This window comes from Hylobates moloch, unplaced genomic scaffold, assembly GCF_009828535.3.
Source record: "Hylobates moloch isolate HMO894 unplaced genomic scaffold, HMol_V3 SCAFFOLD_2, whole genome shotgun sequence".
Classification (NCBI taxonomy): domain Eukaryota; kingdom Metazoa; phylum Chordata; class Mammalia; order Primates; family Hylobatidae; genus Hylobates; species Hylobates moloch.
In genome coordinates, this window is record NW_026652277.1 from 145,817,402 (window position 1) to 145,834,174 (window position 16,773).

The 16,773-nt window shown below is 35.5% G+C and overlaps 1 protein-coding gene across 9 annotated transcripts in view; it reads right to left on the bottom strand.

The window, feature by feature from the left end:
• The window catches only part of PTPRK (protein tyrosine phosphatase receptor type K), a 557,269-nt gene that overhangs the window by 221,075 nt on the left and 319,421 nt on the right, over positions 1-16,773 (bottom strand). The gene's annotated exons all lie outside the window — the stretch shown is intronic.

The following is a 16,773-nucleotide window of genomic DNA, read 5'->3' on the forward strand; positions in this document are numbered from 1 at the left end:
TCAAATGTCAAAGGTGCACTATAATTTAATCTTGGATATCTTAAGATATTTTGCTTGAAACTTTGGAAAACATTATTTCAATGTTTGGATTTACAGAAATGATGAATGATATATTAAGGCACTTTTTTTTCTTTCATTAGAACAATGTCACTGAAATGAGACACCGAACTTCATGAAGGACTCAACAGCTATAGCTCTGTTCATATGGTCTTTCCACAAGGGATAACTCATGAAGTTCTTTGAATTCCTGGAACACTTCTCACTTTTCTCAGGAAAGTCAAAAGACCTAAAGAAAGTGTTAATCTTAATAAAGTAGTAATTGCTCAAAAATTGATTTAAAAGTTTTTTTTAAGAGTTGGAGCGAATCACATAAACTATTAAACACAACCACAAAATGCTCCCTCACCCCAACCCACTACAGGTATGGGGTGGACTGAAGAAGGCACAAATAGAGGGAAGTCATGAGCACATAACCAATATATTTCTAGTTGGATTTTTTATTTCAATAGCAATGCATTGCACGAAAAAAATACAATGCAAACAAGGCCTGTAGATAGGTTTTACTTTCTTATGCAGGTTTAAATGAAACAAGAATGTTCAGGTGCAGACCAGGATTTTCTTTTTAACCCTAATTGTATAAAAGTATAGTTTCTAGCTTAAAAGCCTCTGAATTACAAACAACCTTAAAATTAGGAATAAGATTACCTGGTCTGTACAGCTACACATGCTAAAGTAATTTTCAAGAAGATTCTTTCAAAATTCATATGATAAATATTAATTGAGTAGCTATTAATTGTTAGGCTGTCCTACACATTGGGTATCCATATAACATTGTAGGGGAGACAGAGTAAAAAGAAATCAATGAATTCATTATTTTAAACTGAAATTTATATGGGAAACAAAAAGAAGACTCTGATAAATAATGAATGTAATATCAATATTTTTCTGTCCAAAATCACTTGAAGGACATAAGTAACTCTTCGCACGTATTCATGGCTCATTATGGCAATAACTTTTAAACTAATTATTGGTAGAACCACATGACCTTGGGGTTCACTGGGCTCATGTTTAAAACAAAAACAAAACTAAGATCAAAGATGATAACATACGCTATATGAAGTGTAAACATTTATAATTTCTATACAAAAGTGGTTAACACACGATTTATAAACTTTAACTACAACGTCCATTCCTGACGATTTGCAAATTGTTTCAACAATATGTAGTCAAAATTGCACAGTAGGTGAACTCTTCCCAATTTCATGACTGAATTCAACGGAGAAGTTATTCACAGAAGAAAAAAGTTTGAATAAAATAAACACAGTTTAGAATTTTCATTTGTCAACTACGAAGGATAGAGCTAGACATTTCATACCATGAAATTTTACCAACTGCTCTAACAACTTTTATACTCAGAGTTTTAAAAAGTTTTTGTAGACAGGGAGAAAGTTGATATATTCTCAAACCCTAAACTAAAATAAAACTGAACCGAGAAATGAACATAATAGAAAAAATGTAAATGTCTTCCGAGATTACCTAAATGCCGCACATATTTTAAGAAGCAGTCTGTATTTTGTGAATAAACTGAGTTGCCTCATATGTGCAATGTTTGTTTTCATTCCAGATGGCTCATATACTAACTAATTTAAGTTAAGTAGGAAAGAATGTTAAATTCACAGCTCACTGGGGTTCTACCCCAGTGTAGGGATAGAATAAACAGGAAAAATATGCCAAGTGAATTATATATAACAAACCTTGGTTAATCATAAATTTATAGATATTCTGAAACCTGAACTTATGTGTGTATATCAAATGTTAAATCTCACCAATCAAATCTCTGCACACTCTTGCTATGGAAAATAAGGAGAAAACCTAAGAGGAGAGCAGAAGATGAGAGAGGAAGGAAAGAAAAAAATAGCCATACCACAACATAAGAAACAAGTGAAAGAAAGAAGAGAAATAAGTGAAAAAGTAAAGGATAACATTAATTCCAACATTTCTATCTTTAAGGAAGTGACATATAAAAGAAAACAAAAATTTGTAGTCTGGAAACCTAATATGAAAAAAATGCTTACACGTTAATAGCTGTGTAATCTTAAATATGTTATTCAACTTTTTCATATTTTAATTTCTTCATTCGTGCACTAGGCATTATTTGAAGAAGTTTTGAAGACTCAACTCCTAAACACACCAACAAGCCCTGTGTGATGCTAGGTTGCTTTGTTCTGTTTTGCCATATAGCATATACATTTTAACACTGAAAATTAATATTCAACACTAGTGTTGTTTGTATATGAAGAAATGAGTTTGATGTAATCAGTCAAGACTTGGTCAGAAGGGTAGTAGTTCACCCTGGCCAGTTTTACATCTCACTTGCCATGGTCAGGCCAAAAATGGGGGCAGTCCAGCATCAAAGCAATTGCTCAAATTTGGAAACGTGGCAATGTTAAAAGAGGCTTAAAAGCATATATATTGATTAACAGCAAGATTTTAAGATGTAAAATCTAGCATTAACGAGGCTAATATACCACTACATATTAAATTTTTATTTTGGAGGTAAAAAGTAGCTTTATATTCGCATATGTATTTTGTTTTCAGGCCCTTGAGAACAATGGGGCTTATTTAGAAAATCTCTATTCATTTCAATAAATTATGCATGAATTTTAATCAGTTCACAAATGAACAAATAATTGTTCTGCAGCAATATTAATATTCTTCATAACAGTACACAACCAGACCCAGAAGTGAGGTGTGAATAAACCCCAGTTGTACAGGAGGTATCAACTGAAGCATGCAATCCCCAAAATATAAGATAAACTTTGCCGATGCTACCAATTAACTTTCAATTAATGACTTACATTCATTATTCTAGAACTGAACCTATGATAAAACCCCAATTATATATTCAAATTGTTTTGTTTTTATTTCAAATAATTTTTAAAAGTGTCTTGAAATCAAGCAAATCATTATGGAAAAAATACTCCCATTCAGTTATTCCTATTATAATGCTATTTTACAAACACATGTGTCACTTAGCAAAATTCAGTTAACTAATAAAATGCAGAATAAGAAATAGAAGCCACAAATCCAGGAAAAGTCAGCAACAAAGTAAATGTCAAGGCAAAAAATACTTCTATATTTAATTTCCCAATTAGATAAATTAAATACCTCTCAATCCTACCTCCTTCCTAAGGGTTTTATTTGTCAATGGGGCCTTGACATAAAGTATCCTAGGATTAGTCCTACCACTATAGAAGGAGGCAATGATACTACATTATTCTCCTATGGCTGCTGCAACAAATTACTACAGACTTAGTGGCTTAAAACAACAGAAATTCTCTCCAAGTCCTAGAAGCCACAAATCTGAAATCAGTACCACTCGGTCAAAATCTAGCTGTCAGAAGGCCGTACTTCCTATAAAGCCTCTAGGAAAAAATCAGTTGATTGAGTCTTCTAACTTCTGGTGGCGCTGGTATTCCTCTCTTGTGGCCACATCCCTCCAAATTCCTTTCATTTGTTCACATTGCCTTCTCCCTCTTGTCTGTAGTCAAGTCTCCCTCTGCCTTCCATATGGATATGGATGCTTGTGATTGCAGTTAGGGCCCCGTATGTATAATCCAGGATCTTCTCACCATTTCAACATCCTTAACTTAATCACACCTGCAAACATCATTTTTCCATATAAGGAACACTACAGGTTCCAAGGATTAGAATCTATTTCGGGGGTATTTTTCAGCCTACCACAGACATGGACTATGATCTCATCCTTCCTCCTGCCAGATATTTCAACTCCACTTTTTCTCCAGTTGGTAGGAAGCTTGTGAGCAGAAAACACTTCACCTACAAAAGTTTCTGAGCTGGGTCCAGAGTAGCAGAGTATTTAAAAATTAAGAATTTATATATATCATATTTTTCTCTTTTTTTTTTTTTTTTTTTTTTTTTTGAGACAGAGTCTCATCTGTTACCCAGGCTGGAGTGCAATGGAGTGGTCTCGGCTCACTGCAACCTCCGCCTCCTGGGTTCAAGCTATTCTCCTGCCTCAGCCTCCCAAATAGCTGGGACTACAGGTGCATGCCACCACACCCGGCTAATTTTTGTATTTTTTAGTACAGACGGGGTTTCACTATATTGGCCAGGCTGGTCTCAAACTCCTGACCTCGTGACCCGCCCACCTCAGCCTCCCAAAGTGCTGGGATTACAGGTGTGAGCCACCATACCCGGCCCATATTTTTCTTTTTACTATTTATTGTAAAAGGGATAAACAGAGATGATGAAAATTATGTTTTACAGGAGTCCACTGCTCTATTAACATATTCAACATTAGAATGTCTGCCTTGCAGACGGAATTTTTTTATTTGTTACCATTTGTTTACTTAAATGAAAGAATCACTTTGAAGTCAGTCTTACTCTGTTTCTTTATAATTTCCCTCACTAAAATTTTTTTTTTGTTTTTTTTTTTTTTTTTTTTTTTTTGAGACGGAGTCTCACTCCGTCGCCCAGGCTGGAGTGCAGTGGCACAATCTTGGCTCACTGCAAGCTCCGCCTCCCGGGTTCACGCCATTCTCCTGCCTCAGCCTCTCCGAGTAGCTGGGACTACAGGCGTCTGCCACCATGCCCAGCTAATTTTTTTGTATTTTTTAGTAGAGATGGGGTTTCACCGTGGTCTCGATCTCCTGACCTCGTGATCCGCCCGCCTCGGCCTCCCAAAGTGCTGGGATTACAAGCGTGAGCCACCACACCCAGCCTCCCTCACTAAAATTTTTATCCAGTTCTGGTTCCTGTTAGACAACAAATTCACAATGCTTCTCATTGTTTAATTTTCTTCCCCATCACCTACTAGAAGTGCAAGTAAATGGACATGAGGGAGGCTAAGGGGAAGAAGAATGACATTATTGGACCATCTAATTCAGGCATTTATCAGCTATCCTACAGTAATTTTTAAATGATTTTAAATTATGTCAACAAGTTGGTAACATAATTTAATAAATTCTTGAGCATTTCAAGAAACTTAATATTACTGATGAATAGAAAGATGACCTTTGCTCCCATAACAAACAGAAAGCAGGTTATTCATATTTAGAAGCAATTTATTTGGATATTTAATATCATATGTATAACAACACAATTTAACTTTTCCTTAGATGTTAAAATAAGAAGTGTACATTTGAAAATTTTAGATTTAATAAGGTTTCTCCTACACTGCCAGTTTAAAAACTGCAACCCAGATATATTTATGAGAATTCTTTCATGATTTCACATTGTTATTTTTCTGATACTTCAAATTTTCAGTTCTCACAAGTTCCTTAGGCAGCCAAACAACTCATCATAAATTTAGCTCATATTTTAGCTCACAATGTAGTCAGCAAATTCTATAAATTTTTTAATCTAAATTACTATTAAGTTTTATTTACTTTGTACACTGATAGAATTGAGTTAAATTTGTTTTTATTATGTTAAAATCTATTCTTAAGCCCATCAGTTCAAGTGATAGATATCTTTTTTTTTTTTTTGACAGAGTCTCGCTCTGTTATCCAGGCTGGAGTGCAGTGGTGTGATCTTGGCTCACCACAACCTTGGCCTCCCAGAGTCAAGCAATTCTCCTGCCTCAGCCTCCCAAGTAGCTGGGATTACAGATACATGCCACCATGCCTGGCTAATTTTTGTATTTTTAGTAGAGATGGGCCAGGCTGGTCTGAAACTCCCGACCGCAGGTGATCTGCCCACTTCGGCCTCCCAGAGTGCTGGGATTACAGTTGTGAGCCACCAGGCCTGGCCTGGAGACCTTTTTCAAATCATATTTCTCAGGTGGCTCATAAGCTTTACTGGTCAAATAAAGTTAATGCTAAGACACCACAAAGTTTGGGTGTTGGCTGATCTGAGGCCCCTATGTCAGTACCTATGTAGGTATCAATCAGAAGGAGCTACCACTATCTATTACCATCTCTATGAAAATTCAGTAAGTGTCTGCCTATAGCTATGATGAACTAAAGAAAGAGTGTGTACTGTGCCTCACTGCCTATGCTTACAATATTTCACACACGAGTAACTTCTGAGAACCATGAAATAAGCACACATGATTTCACAGTGGTAAGTAGGTAGAAAACTTTAGATAAAAGGGGAAAAAAGAATTACAAATAATAAAGTGTCTATTTAATGGGATATTATATGTTTGTTTATACTATATTTTTTATTACTGTTAATTATATTCAGCTAAACAGAGTTTCTTCATTCTCTCCCAGTGGCTCCCTACTGGGGGCAATTATTCAAAAGCCAGGCATAGAAAGACAAATACTGCATGATCTCACTTATATGTGAAATCTAAAAAACTTGAACTCATAGAAGCAGAGAGTAGAATGGTGGTTACCAGGGGCACCGGGGCAGGGCAGGGCGGGGAGTTTGTAGGGAAATGGAGAGATGTTCAAAGTGTACGGAATTTGTTCAGACGAATAAGTTTTGGAGATCTACTATAACTATAATATAGATAAGTATAATTAATAATAATGTATTATATACTTCAACATTTCTACGAGAGTAGATATTAAATATTCTCACCACAAATAAATGGTGAGATGATAAATATATGTTAATTAGCTTGATAATTATTTCAAATTGTATACATATACCAAAAGACCACATTGTACAACTTAAATATATTCAATTATATTTGTTAATTATAACTTAATAAATCTGAAGCGGAAAAAAAAATCTCTAGTCCAAAACAATAATAGGTTCCTCTGGAACAGCTCAACAATGTAGAAAATAATTTTAACAATGCTGAAAACAATAAATTCACCACTTATCCCTACCTAAAACTGTATCACTTATATTTCCATTTTTCAAAAGGGCAATGGAGCAGAATTTTGAGGAGGAGAGTGCAAGCTCTGTGGCTGTGGCAGTGATCATTTATTCACATCGGCTTGACTGTGGCCAGGGAAACACAGGGAAATAGGCACGTGAGTACACGAATTGCTCATAGGCAAGTGAACTGATAACAATACTTTTGGAAAATAATTTATGCATCAAGAAATAAATATGTGTAAAGTAACAACACTTTGGGAAATTTATCATAAGGAGATACTTTCAGTCTTTGCTTAAAAGTAAAGTAAAAATTTGATCGAAATAATCAATGATGGGAAAATGGGAGGTAAATCATGGTGTAACTTCTCAGCAGAACACAAGTTATAAAGATTATTAGTTTTCACTTTCAAAAGTAAAAAGCATATCCCTGAAAAAACAAAATCAGCAACCACCAAAAACAGAAGAAAATATACCAAAAAGTTAATAGCAGTGACCAGGGAACTCCAGGACCATGAGTGACTTAGCTTTTTCTTTTATCCTTGTTTTTCAATACAATTTGTTATGTGCTCACAAAACATTCTCATCATTACATTCCCAGTGTTGCTTTCAGCACCTGACAAAGTTCAATACTATTATTATAGAATGAATGATTGCCTTAACAATGCCCCAAAGAAAAAAAGTTACCCATGCCACCGTAAGAAAAACTTATCAGCTGGGAGCAGTGGCTCATGCCTGTAATCCTAGCATTTTAGGAGGCTGAGGAGGGCAAATCGCTTGAGCCCAGGAGTTTGAGACCAGGCTGCGCGACATGGTGAAATCCCATCTCCACAAAAAATAGAGAAATCAGCCAGGTGTGGTGGCAGCTGTGGTCCCAGCTACTCGGGAGGCTGAGATGGGAAGATCACCTGAGCCTGGGAAAGTTGAGGCTGCAGTGAACCAGGATCATGCTACTGCACTCCAGCGTGGGCAACAGAATGAGACCCTATATCAGAAAAAGGGAAGGGAAGGGGAGTGGAGGGCAGGGAGGAAGCGGGGAGGGAAGGGGAGGGGAGGGAGGAAGGGAGGAAGGGAAGAAGGGAAGAAGGGAGGAAGGGAGGAAGGGAGGAAGGGAAGAAGGGAAGAAGGGAAGAAGGGAGGAAGGGAGGAAGGGAGGAAGGGAAGAAGGGAGGAAGAGAGGAAGGGAAGAAGGGAGGAAGAGAAGAAGGGAGAGGGGGAAGGAGGGAAGGATGGAAGGAAGGAAGGAAAAAACTACGTAAATTCTACCTATTCCATATTTTAAAATGTACACTTCAATGTAAGAATCGACACTTGGAGAACACAATACCCAAACTTTATTTATTTACTTATTTAATTTTCAGGTGTTAACATTAAGCCCTTAAAAAGTAAGATTGAACATCTCACGCTGTGAACAATGTAGCAAGCCAAATGCCCTGACACTGATACATAGCACCTACAAATTGTTACTCTTTAATTAAAAGAGTTAGTTGACCAGAACAAAAGAACACATTCTAAGCAACTGCTTAGTGACCTAGTGGAATCAAATGATTTATCCAGCTTGTAAAAAAAAAATAAAAAATAAAAAAAAAGGCACAGCTACAATTCTAGCATTATTTTTTTTTGCCTTTTTGACAAATCACATCAATTAAAATGTTTTAAGTATTTTCCATGTGAAGAAAACACTCCGATTTATATATTTTAAAACTAATTTGAATATACAAGATCAATAAGAAATTGTATATAATTGTACTAATACTTGTGTGTGTGTGTGTGTGTGTGTGTCCCTTGAACAAAAATTTAATTCAGGGTAGGAGAACATTCTGATGCTAAATATGCTGCTCCTCATATTCAACAATGATTTTGTCTTTCAAGTCGCTGTGTGACATGTATTCAGTTTTTGAAGTGCAAGATCTGTAGAATTACAGTATTTAATGTCTATGACATGGCTCTTTCCTGCTGCCTAAAGTACTGAAATAAGAAGAATCATTTCAGCAATGAAACTGCAAATTTTGCATACTGAATTTTATATCCTATGCATTACCATGGCATTTTATTCACCTTGATTTAAAAACATTGCTGCAATAACTTTATTACCTGCTTGAAATAAGGCACAACTGCAGCATACTGTTTTAGATGTCAGCAGAAACTAAAACAAGGTTAGGTTCATATTTAGGGTGGATGAAAAGGTGATAGAATTTTAAAAAGTGAAGTTTACGTGTCCTTTAGCTCATAATCAAACTATAGGGAAACTAAAAAATAGTCTCTCATTTTGTCCAAAACTACTCTCTTCATTAATATCCATGTAGTAAATTGGTTTAGAATGATAAATTATCGCAATAATATATATATATATATAAAATTATTATTTTTTGGAAACAGAGTCTTGCTCTGTCGCCCAGGCTAGCGTGCAGTGGCGCAATCTCAGCTCACTGCAAGCTCCACCTCCCGGGTTCATGCCATTCTCCTGCCTCAGCCTCCCGAGTAGCTGGGATTACAGGCATGTGCCACCATGCCCGGCTAATTTTTCTGTATTTTTAGTAGAGATGGGGTTTCACCGTGTTAGCCAGGATGGTCTTGATCTCTTGACCTCGTGATCCACCCACCTCAGCCTCCCAAATTGCTGGGATTACAGGCATGAGCCACCGCACCCGGCCAATTACCGCAATAATTTTAACAACTTTACAAAAGCCTCTCTCAGTACTACAGTCAACATGGTGGCAAACCATGTTATGATGAAAGCTATGAATTCCTATGAATGACTCATAAGCTAATAAATACAGAAGATTTTTCTCATGGTCATTTAATACCTCATTTCAGCTTTGTCAGAGCTCAAACTGTTCATAGTATTTCAAGAAAACAACATTCAGTTGATTGCAGGAATAACAATCAAGTCAGCAATAAACCTAGGAAAGCCTTTAACTCTGTTCAGTTCACTGAAGTCTAGGGCCATAAACAGGTGATCACCTCACCATATCATCAGTCACCTTTAAGAGCTAGGAGACTTTTTAAAAAATATATGGTTGGAGAAAGGAAGGGAACTGTGTTTGTCAATGGCAATATATGTCCCAGTTACTTGTTGAATATGCCTAGATTATATAGTACTGGCTATTATTACATTTTAGATTATAGGCAAAAGGACTTGGAGTACAATAACACTATTCACATTCATTTTATGTTAATACATATTAAGACACAATGGCTGAATCCAGTAAACAAGGAGGTATAATTTTAAAAAAATCTCCTGCAAAATCTCTATAATGAGAATATAATCTCTATTTATAGATGTGTGTGTGTAGTATACATATATACAGACACATACACATATATAAATATATGTGATATGTATATATAATTTAAAAAATTATTATTTAAAATATCCTGAATCTTCCACATCTAGAATATAAATACATTTGTAAAATGTCATCAGCCTAAATTCCAAATTTTAAGAAATTTTAAAACTATGTAATTAGAAGATTTTTGTGACACTGAGTTGTAACGAAACATAATCTAAGTTTGCCAACTTACTCCCCAGGTCTAAACACTCCATTGTGATGAGTCTTTGTAACATACAATGTACAAGCATATGTTCATTATAAATACATACTTTGTAATCATTTCAAGTCAATACCAAATAACGAAGTCAATATTAAGTACATGAAACCAACAACTGATGACCATTTTAAAATGTAATTACTCAGACCTGCAATAAATCAGGAGACACTACTTGCATCCTCCACTCAATGACCCTGGTTTCCAGTCAGGTAAAATGCAAGACTTTATTTACCCTAAGTTAATCAGGGGAATTATTATTTACCTATTATTTATACATTTCTATGTAGGGTACAGAGACATGATGACTTGTCTAGGCATATCCCTGTATGTACTACTAATATATTTACTTTTTTTATGAAAAAGGAATTGTGATGACATAGTAAAACTAATGGAACAAGACCTCAGTCACATATAAAATTCCACTAGATAACAGGATTGATGTATGTACTACTAACTTCAGAGCAGTCATAATTAGAAGCCTCTCTTTGGAGCAAAAAAATATAAATCTTCAGAGACTTATAGATCTTCATAGCAAAGAAAATTTGTCATTAGGTTATATATATCCAACTAAGTTTTATAACCTAAAAATTCCCAATATATATTTATTCAGGGACAACAAATGATATAGATTAGCAATTGTCGAAAATAGCCTCAATTTTGGAATTAAGCAAAAAACAATCATGTGTCTTATTGGATTAAGAGATAGAGAACTTTTAAGGAAAAATGAGTTCACTATATGGAGTCACTGACTTTAGGTAAGCTATCCTGATGTCAATGATATAAAAAAGTCAAGTAGACTTGACCTGGGAACCAGAGGACAGGTTATTATGTACTTCTAATAAGTCTTTCAACTAAGAAAGGCAGGTTTTCATGGGCAATTGGAGATTATATAGGATTAATGATGGGGAAAAAAAGAGAATGCAGTAAAAGCAGATCTATCAATATGGTTACTATAAAGACTTCTGAAAAAATATTTTAATCATCTAATTCCATTAGGTTTTCTTTAGGGGCCAAAATACCTGTCCTCAATAGTCACAGTGCTATCAAAATCACCACACCTAGTTTTATAAATAGATGGAAGCTGAAGGTAGGCAATAATTACAGACTCATCTGATAAAATAACAAGTTAATAATATTTTTAAGATGCTTAACCATGTAAATTAATTTTACACCAGTGTGACAGCTGAGCCAGCAAAAGACATTTTATTTCAGCTCCCCTTGAACACACTCACTTTCACATCTTAATGGGGCATCCGACATTCATAATATCAAAATAAGTCATATCATCCAAAATATGAAATACTGGAAGGCAGTCCTAGTTCTATAATCCATCTTGCACAGCAAGAGAAAGTTTCTAGACTAGTAAAATAGTTTCTAGAGCACGAGTAATGCAATTACACAGCTAAGGAGTTGGGACCTTCCTTCACAGCTCCTGTTCCTAAGTAACAAAAGAGCTTCCTAGTCTACTTTGATGAATACCATGCCTTTAAAAAATAAGGACATAAAATGGCTACCAATCCAGACTATTCATATATTCTTTTCTGTGAATTTCAAATTCCCTATCCTTCTCCACACTCAGCCAGATCAGCTGAAAATTTGCTGGAAAAAAGAACCATAAGACATAAAATGGCACCAATATTTTCACAGATATTGAAGATTCTTGAAAATATTACCTCAATCAGTGGATGTAAGATGAACAAAGAATTGAGAAAGGAAGGCTACTATTGTAAATATTGTAGAAAAAAGAAGGTACCATGTTTCTTTGGTATGAAATTTTGTAAAATGATGCACTAATGTAAGTTGATAGCTGAGAGATCTCCATATTGTAATTGAAGGGTATCAATTCCTGCTCCAGCGCCATACAATTACATTTTTAATTTTTTTTTTTTTTTTTTTTTGCTTAAAAAAATTTACTTTAAGTTCAGGATACATGTGCAGAACGTGCAGGTTTGTTACAAAGGTATACATGTGCCATGGTGGTTTGCTGCACCTGTCAACCTGTCATCTGGGTTTTAAGCCCTTCATGCATTAACTATCTTTAAACGTCTATGTCCAGATTTTAAATTAAAAGTCTGACATTGAACAAATGTCAGACACTAAACTTGGAAATTAATCAGAGAAGTATACCAGATGCATCATTACTATACGGCATAATAATTTGCTTAAGCTATAAAGGCACTAATTTGTACCTGGATATTTTAAAATCTACTTTCAAAAGTTATTTTATTTTAATATATAAATGTAAACTATGTTAAAGAGAGATATAAATATACTCGTTGTATATTTTCTTCTTTATAAAACCAATGTCAATTATGTGACGAAAAAGAGATCAATGGTTAAGACTGTGCTCTCTAAACCAAGGTGTCCCCTAGGTGATATTCAAATTACAGTCAGAATGGCTGAGGAGGGGGGACAATCAAACTATATTAGAAAGATTTTTGTGACTATTACAATAAATAATAAAAAGAACATGAAATAAAGGCACAAAATAAGATTAGTCACTGCAATACACTGAAAATTTGCTACAAATTCTCTGACAGCACTCGCATTGAGAGGCTGGATCCCCTTCAATCCAGACAGACCTCATGCCTGCCTCAACAAGTAGAGTGCAGAGGAAGTGATGTAATGAGACCTCTGAGGCTAGTCAAAAAAAACATGTAACTTTCCCTTTGTTCACTGGAACCTAGAACACTTGTTTTAGGTGTCACCATTTCCAATTTTCAATTAGCCAGTGGCATTATCCCAATTCAAGTGCCAGACTTGTGCCAGACGATTCTAGCCTCCAGGAGTTTAAATCACCTTTAGCTGTTCGATTTGAGACTTCTCAGCTCGGGACCCAAATATCTTACTGGAGTGATATACACATATCACCCAAATTTATAGCCCACAGAAGCTGTGAGCATTATAAAATGGTTATTGTTTTATGCCACTACGTTTTATGGTGTTTTATCATGCAGCAGTTGATAAATGGAACTCTACGTCTTATTAAGACAGCTGAAGGTAAACTTCCAAGAAAGACGCAAACTTCCTAAACTAAAATGCACTGCCCTTTCATGATCTGTCCCCTGCTCATCTGTCCAACCTCATGTGTTAGCACTCTTCAAGTCCAATTATGTGTTCATATTTAACAACTTTTGTTTTTCATGGGAAATTCCTCTCTTAAAATCATCCCAACTTGAGTTGAACAATGAGAACACACAGACACAGGGAGGGGAACATCACACACCGGGGCCTGTTGTGGGGGTAGGGGGATAGGAGAGGGATAGCATTAGGAAAAATACCTAATGTAGGTGATAGGTTGATGGGTGCAGCAAACCACCATGGCATGTGTATACCTATGTAACAAAACTGCACATTCTGCACAAGTACCCCAGATCTTAAAGTATAATAATCATAAAAAAATCATCCCACCTTTACCCTATAGTTCCTAGAGTGTCTTTTTTTCCATATATACACTTAGCAAAATTATCTATCTTCAAATCTCAGTTCAGTTATTACTGCCTCTGAAAACCTTTCTCACCACACTCTCTTCAGCCTGAAATAAATGCACTTTTTCTGGTGAGAGATTTACCTATATTTTTTGCCTCTCTTTTCACTTACTGACTTTCTTGAAGGCAAGGACTGTATATTGTTTGCCTTTGAATTACATTTATGTCTTCAGTGCAATCAACATTTGTTGAATGAATGCACTTATGAATAAATAAAAGAAGTAACATAAGGAGATAATTAGAAATGGAAAGTAGGATAATGTCAACTGTTGGTGAAGATGTGAAACTTTATGCTTGCAAGGTGGAGTATAAATTGTATGAAAAATTGAGAAAATGTTTTTGCCAGTACCTCCTTGAGCTGAAAATCAGCATACCCTATGACCTAGCAATTCTGCTTTCAGGTACATGCTACCCCAAAATGAGCCCATATGTTCCTGAAAAGTCATATACTAGTATATTCAAATACTGCTATTGTAAATAGCTCAAGGTGAAAAAGAACCAAATGTCTATCATCAGAAAAATGAATAAATTGTGGCATAGTCACATAACAGATTTCATAACAATGAAGTTCTATGATGCATAGCTACATGCAGCAATACGGATTTCACAAACTTAATGCTGAATGAGAGAAACCAGATAAAAGTATAAACTATTCATATGTAAGATGCCATATACCTGTTACTTATTAATGTTATAAGCCAAGAACAGTGGTTACTCTGGGGGAAGAGGTTATTAACTAGAATGGAATGAGGTAGCACTTCTGGGGTGCTGGTAATATTCAACAAGCTCTACATTTATCAAACTATATGTTTAATATACACTTTTCCATATGCCTACAATATACCAAGGAAGGAAGGAAGGAAGGAAGGAAGGAAGGAAGGAAGGAAGGAAGGGAGGGAGGGAGGGAGGGAGGGATGGAAAGGGTAGGGAAAGGGAGGAAACAAACTAAACTCTTAACCAGAAAATCCACCAACCCCCACAAGGGCCAACCCCCACAAGGGCCACTAAGTACAAGTGGAATCTCATCCTGAGATTTAACATTTAAACTCAGCATGTATGGCAAAATCTAATTCCTTCAAAATTTCTCTTGAAAATTCCTAAATCAATCACAAACATGGGCATCTATGTTTTTCCTTAAATGCTTCAATGCACCAGATCTTATGACTTCTAAAGCAAGAGAATCCCCGAAATCAAAAGAAACATGAAGAATAGCCATCAGCAAAAGTTTAGGCATTCAAATGTTTCTGCCTATAAGATGGATCAAGTATAGGTAGAAGGAGCAGTGGAGTTCTACAGCCACCTTTGTATGTTACATATATTGTGATGTGATTATACTACATAAAGACATCAAGTAAACTTTTTTCTGCTTTCTAACTACAAGTTCTTTAGAATTACTTATTTGAATTCATCTATATATGATAGTTCATATATTTCCCAGAGCATCTATTATGAGAATATATTTCCTTTATGTAACATTATACTGAAATCATGCCAAGTTAGGTCTTTAATGTCTTGATATTATTTGTACTCTGATTGCATTGCCACTGTTAGTTCAGAGAAAAATTCTGAACTCATCTAACAACATCTCTCTAGGTAAGGTAAGCAAATGTAGAAATGGAGCTACTCTGCAAATGAGTCATTTGAAAAGGGGATTTAACTCATGATTTGACTTTTATCATGAAGAGATATTTAGATTACATCCCTACTTAAGATACAAAAATAGAGTAAACTTCCTCCACAGCATACATTTAAAGGTTTCTAGGCCAGGCAGAGGGCTTATGCCTATAATCATAGCAATTTGAGAGTCTGAGGCAGGAGGATCACTTAAGGCCAGGCATTCAAGACCAGCCTTGGGAACACAGCAAGACTCCTGACTCTACGAAATATAAAGATAAAATTAAAAATAGCCAGTGTGGTGGTGCTCAGCTATAGTCTTAGCTACTTGGGAGGCTAAGGTGAGATTGCTTGTATCTGGGAGGCTGAGGCTGTAGAGAACTAGTCTAGGTGACAGAGACCCTGTCAAAAATAAAATAAATAAGTAAATAAATAAATAAATAAATAAATAAATAAATAAAAGTTTTCTAATGCTATTTTATCAAGCTGAAAATGAGAAGTCAATAGAGTGGTCTGAAAAAGAAAAAAGAAAGAAAGAGAGAGAGAGAAGAAGAAGAAGAAAGAAGAAGACGAAGACGAAGAAGAAGAGACGAAGAAGATGAAGAAGAAGACGACGAAGAAGACGAAGAAGACGAAGACGAAGAAGAAGAAGAAAGGAGGAGGAGGAGGAGGAAGGGAGGAAGGAAGAGAGGGAGGGAGGGGAAGGGAAGGGACAGAGAGTCCAAAATTTTCACTGGACTTAATCAGAGATGATTGGGACATTAAAAGATGCTACCTTACTGAGCCTACCCTGGAAGGTGTTTTTAATTTTCATATTAAATTAAAAATAGGTGTTTATGGACTTTCTTTGATTACTAAACACTGACTTTAAAAGAGGATAGGCTATTAAATTCTATGTAATTTATTTTTTCTACAAACAGGGAAGTGCTGAAACTCAAAGAATCTCATGATATTATTAAAGACATTGAAAATACTTCCAAAATTTTCTTAGAGCTACAAACGCAATTCATAATTCTTGACATAAAATCCAAGAAAAATGTTCAGGGAAGAGGAGAAGAAAAATGCAAGAGGAATAGCAGAATAATTTCTTAACTTTTCATAAACTACACTTATGCCAGGCTCTGCCTAGATTCTAACAAAGCCATGCTGAAATCAAGGTTGAGTGCACATCCATGCACATGTAGGTATGCATGAGTGTGTGCACATGTTTATAGTAGTACATCAAAATCTAAAAAAAGGACATGTGTGGTAGTCCTAAATAGTTTCAAATATAAACTACATTTGATTTAGAAAGGAACACACGTCTCCTGTTCCTGTATTGAGA